The 5411-nt window shown below is 43.1% G+C and overlaps 1 pseudogene; it reads left to right on the top strand.

Moving 5' to 3' along the window:
- The first annotated feature begins 2714 nt into the window (after positions 1–2714).
- LOC114217093 (large ribosomal subunit protein uL18 pseudogene) lies at positions 2715–3661 on the top strand (annotated as a pseudogene).
- The last annotated feature ends 1750 nt before the right edge of the window (positions 3662–5411 follow it).

Below are 5411 nucleotides of genomic sequence, written 5' to 3' on the forward strand. Positions count from 1 at the left end.
CAATTCTATCCACTAGTCAGTGCTCACCTTGATAAATGTAGTCATTGTCTGTCACCATCCGTTATTACTATATTATAATATCCCCTATGTTGTACTTCTCATCTCCATGATTCACTTATTTGACAACTGGAAGTTAGTACCTCTTAATCCCCTTTAACTATTTCACCCATCCTCCCACCCACTTCTTCCTGGCAACACCAGTTTGTTCTCTGTATTTAAGAGTCTGTTCTTTTGGTTTGTTTATTTCTTTGTTCATTTGTTTTGTTTTTTAGATTCCACATATAAGTGAAATCACATGGCATTTTTCTTTCTCTGTCTGACTTATTTTACTTAGCATAATACCCTCTAGGTCTACCCATGTTGTTGTAAATGGCAAGACCTCCTACTTTATGGCTGAGTAATATTCCATTGTATATATGTACCACATCTTCTTTAGCCATTCATCTGTTGATGGACACTTGAGTTGCTTCTGTATCTTAGCTATTGTAAATAATGCTGCTGTAAGCATAGGTGTGCATTTATCTTTCAAATTAGTTTTTTTTGTTTTCTTTGGGTAAATATCCAGTAGTGAGATTCCTGGATTATATCAATGCGACATGAATGTCCATACTGCTCTCTTCCTAATGAGATCCACATGGGGAGGAGGGTGAAATGACACTGTTTAACAGAGCCTCCCTCTCTTTAGATTTGCAGATTGGGTTGGGTGTGAAGCCAGAAAGTGCTGAGGGACACCCTACTACCTACACACCAATGTTTTGTGTTGGTGACTCTTGTGGAAATCAAGAACAAGAGGTTGATTCCATGTTTGGGTTAATATAATGAAAAGCCTGTGGGGCTGAGCTTTCTGAGGGACCTGGCATTGACCTTGGGTGTGGACATAAACCTTGGGAATGCACATAAATTCTGGGAAGAAAAGGGCCTGGGACAGAAAGCTTGATGTTGCTTGTATTTGCATACATGTACACAAGCATCCTGCCAAGCTGTGCTTGTCCTTCAAGATCAAGCTTACAAAAATCATTTCCTTTACAGGATCATCCTTAGAAATCTTCATCACTTCTGCCTTCCAACAGGTGTCTCACCTGGTAACAAAGCTTCCAGTGCCTATCACAGAACTTAGCTCATAGCACTCAATAAATACTTGCTGCGTGGTGGATGGATGGGTGCATGGATGGATGGATGGACAGATAAAGTGATGCCCACTGGGGTATAGTTTCATCTCAGACTAGTTTGTTGGTTCCAAAGCGTAAGCCTGTGGGGTAAGGAAGCCTGCAGGAAAGATCTGAGACTGATTAATCTTTTTCTCCTACAGCACCTAGACTGTGGCCTTATACATAATAAGAGTCCAATAAGTGTGTGCTGAATGAAAGAAGATAAGATTTGACCAGAAATATGAGCCCAAGGGTTTGGTTTTTCCCATGAAACTTTAATGCCAAAAAGGATTTCTGCATATGAAATTCATCCTTCTCTGTTCACCTTTACATAATTCAAGCAGCATGTGGTTCCTTGGAGACTTCTTGGACATTAAGTTCTCTCTCAACAGTCCATGGATTGAACAGCTGCACTTAAGCAATTACCATTGATTTGTCATCACGAGGAGGGTATGGGAGCTGTGGGAGGAAGGGCATGGAAATGAGAGCCAGGGACAAAAGGACCCAGCGGTTGAGAAACACAGGGACTGCATTTGTGGAGGCAGGGAACTTGGAGAAGTCAGTGTCCCTGGAAGTGCCAAAATGCTGGACAAGGCCATTAACACACCCCAGAGGCACGGGAGCCTTTAAGCTATTTCTTGGCATCCTTGTTTCTTTCCCCCTGATCAGTATCTAACTCATGCCCCTCAACATCTGCTTGACAAGCACATTTCAACAAGGGAAGACAGAAAAGGGAAGAGGTCAGAGAAGCCGTCTTTGTTTTGCAGTGAAAACCCAGGAGATGATGAGGAAAAGCCTCGAGGCACTCTGAGATGAGAGTCCCCTGGGAGCTGTCAGAGGGGTGGGAAAAGGCTCAGGCAGAGTTTGCACGCTCCCCCATCCTCAGCTCCCAGAAATGCCTGCACTGGTGATGGACAAGGAGAGAGGACCTGGTGAGCATGGATGTCTGGATAAGGTCAGGTCCAGGGCAGAGATGACCAGGACTGCAGAGCAGCAGCTGACTAGGACCTTCCCAGAGGACAGATAGTAAAGGACTTCTGTAAGGGCCCAGAACTCAGAATGTGGAAGCCCTGAGAAAAAGAGGCGTGATCTCCCTCCCCTGACTCCACCTCATTGAGAAGGAAATTCCCTCCAGTGGAGGTAGGGGGAGAGAAGAAATCCCTCAGCCCCTCCCACTGCATTGTGAATTAGCTAACCCCTCTCGAGGACACAGACACCTGGAGGAGAAGAAATGGGGAGAAAACCAGCATTCCACATCCACCCCACTCTGAGGCAAGCAGCTTCACAGACCTTGTCTTGCCAAACCCTTACCACAATCCTCTGAAACAAGTCCTGTGACTCCCATCTATGGTTTGTTGAGTTGTGGTCCCCCCCAAAAAATAGGTCGTTGTGGTGTTATTTGGAAAAAGGGTCCTTGCAGATGGAATTAAGTTAAGGGTCTTGAGATGAGATCATCCCGGATTGTCAGGTGGGGGCACTAAATCCAATGTCCTGTGTCCCTATAAGAGACAGGGCAGCCCCTAGCAGAGCACTCCTAGGCCTGCTGGTCTGTGGCGAGTGGCGGACGCTGGTCTCTGTTCCGCCGGATGGGGTTTGTTAAGGTTGTCAAGAATAAGGCTTACTTCAAGAGATACCAAGTGAAATTTAGAAGAAGACGAGAGGGTAAAACTGACTATTATGCCCGGAAATGCTTGGTAATTCAAGATAAAAATAAGTACAACACACCTAAATACAGGATGATAGTTCGTGTAACCAACAGAGATATCATTTGTCAGATTGCTTATGCCCGCATAGAAGGAGATATGATAGTTTGTGTGGCTTATGCTCATGAACTCCCAAAGTATGGTGTGAAGGTTGGCCTGACAAATTATGCTGCAGCATATTGTACTGGCCTGCTGCTGGCCCGCAGGCTCCTAAATAGGTTTGGCATGGACAAGATCTATGAAGGCCAAGTGGAAGTGACCAGAGAGGAATACAATGTGGAAAGCATTGATGGTCAACCTGGTGCCTTCACCTGCTATTTGGATGCAGGGCTTGCCAGAACTACTACTGGAAATAAAGTTTTGGGGCCCTCAAGGGAGCAGTGGATGGAGGCTTGTCTATCCCTCACAGTACCAAACGATTCCCTGGTTATGATTCAGAAAGCAAGGAATTCAATGCAGAAGTACATCGAAAGCACATCATGGGTCAGAATGTTGCAGATTATATGTGTCACCTAATGGAAGAAGATGAAGATGCTTACAAGAAACAATTCTCTCAATACATAAAGAACAATGTAACTCCAGACATGATGGAGGAGAGGTATAAGAAAGCTCATGCTGCTATATGAGAGAATCCAGTTTATGAGAAGAAGCCTAAGAAAGAAGTTAAAAAGAAGAGGTGGAACCATCCCAAAATGTCTCTTGCCCAAAAGAAAGATCGGGTAGCTCAGAAGAAGGCAAGTTTCCTTAGAGCTCAGGAGCGGGCTGCTGAGAGTTAATAAACCAAACCACAATTTTCTATGAAGATTTTTCAGATAAAGACAATAATAAACTTATTCATCAAGCAGCTGTCTGTGTTAAACTCTTATTAATGAAACTGTTGGAAATAACCTGAAATAAAAAAGCGGAGGAATTGAAAAAAAAAAAAAGAGAGAGAGAGAGACAGGGCAGAAGACACCAACACAATGGGGAAGGCAGTACAAAGATGGAGGCGGAGGTTGAAGCAATGCAGCCATAAATCAAGGAACTGGGGCCTCCAAAAAGCTGGCAAAGGGAAGGGAGAATCCTCTCCTAGATGCTTCAGGGGGAATTGCAGCCCTGCTCACACCTCGATTTCATGTTTCTGGCCTCCAGAACGATAAGAGAGTAAGTAGGTTTGTGGTCATTTATATAGCGGCCATATTATATCACTATATTACTTCATAGATGAGAAAATCAAGGCTCAGAGAGGGTGAGCAACCTCTCTAAAGACATCTGGCTCCAACGGGATGGTTCTGGGTTACAGACTTTGGAGTAGAGCAACAACACCTGCAGAAATAAGTCTAGAAAGACCACCTGAATACACTTCCATAGTCAAAAAGTTGGGGACCACTCTGTTTTGAAAATTCTCTCTGCTAGTGTGTGTGGTAAAAGCTCTCAGAAACCTGCTGACCCATCCCTTCCTCAGCAAGATCGGCCCTCACGCTACAGAAGGTTAAGACCTCATTGGCTATTCCTTCTCATAGTACCTTCCCTGGGCTTCCCTTCTTTGCACTTACAATCACAAGCCTGAGTAAATGCATATTTGGAGCTTGTTTTTGTCTAATGTCTTCCTCCCCAACCATTCCACAAGCTCCATGAGAAACAGGACTGTGTCCAGTTTCTTCCCCATGGTGCTCCTAGTTCTGGGCCCAACACTTGGTACAGGGCATGTGCCCATTAATATCTGCTAAAGGGATGATCAAGAAAAAATTGTTTAACTTTACTTGACCTAAGGTTTTCCAAACTTACTTAACCATTTAACCTGTCTCCCTATAGCACCTGAGAATATCAGATTTGGGGAAAGGTGGGGGTTTCTGCCAGCAAGTTGGATTGATGACACTGTTTTCCCCTGAGGCAGGCATGAGTGCAAACCTCTCCATCCAAAGGGTCTCTTGGCCCAAGGAGAATCTGCTCTCTCCTTGGGAAAGAAACACATTCATAAGTCAATGAAATCCAATGATAAGACGTAAGGGATTCGCAGGGTGAGAAGGAACAGACAAGGCAATTTAAAGTCTATAGTGAAAAACAAACATGATACTAGCCAGGAACATTCTGAAATTTAAAGGAAAGAATAAATAAAAATGACAAGTCTTGCCAGATATTAAGACATAATAGAAATCTATAATACTTAAAACTGTTTGGTACTAAGATAAGCCAGGTGCGTAAAGGAAAATAGAATCCAGACAGAAATCCAAGAACACACAGGAATTTAGTATATAATGAATATGGTGTTTCAAATGAGGCAAAAGGATTCTTCACTGACGAGTGTGAAGACAACCAACTTGCCATATGGAGAAAAGCAAAGCTGGATCTTGTCTTCACTTCTCATGTCAAAGCAAATTCCAGATGGAGCAAAAATTCCAACATAAAAAATAAACCCATGAAAATACTAGAAAGGAACATGGAAATTTTTTTTTATGACTATAGAGTAGAGACAGCCTTTCTAAGCAAGACACAACCTCTTAACTGAAAAAGTAAAGAATTGGTTCATTTGAGTAGAAAAATTAAAATTTTAGAACTTTGAAAAGTACTTATAAGTAAA

The sequence above is a fragment of the Eumetopias jubatus genome, unplaced genomic scaffold, assembly GCF_037043125.1.
Source record: "Eumetopias jubatus isolate StellerSeaLion01/CBP00866 unplaced genomic scaffold, mEumJub1_p1.0 scaffold_4, whole genome shotgun sequence".
In the NCBI taxonomy this organism is placed as follows: Eukaryota; Metazoa; Chordata; class Mammalia; order Carnivora; family Otariidae; genus Eumetopias; species Eumetopias jubatus.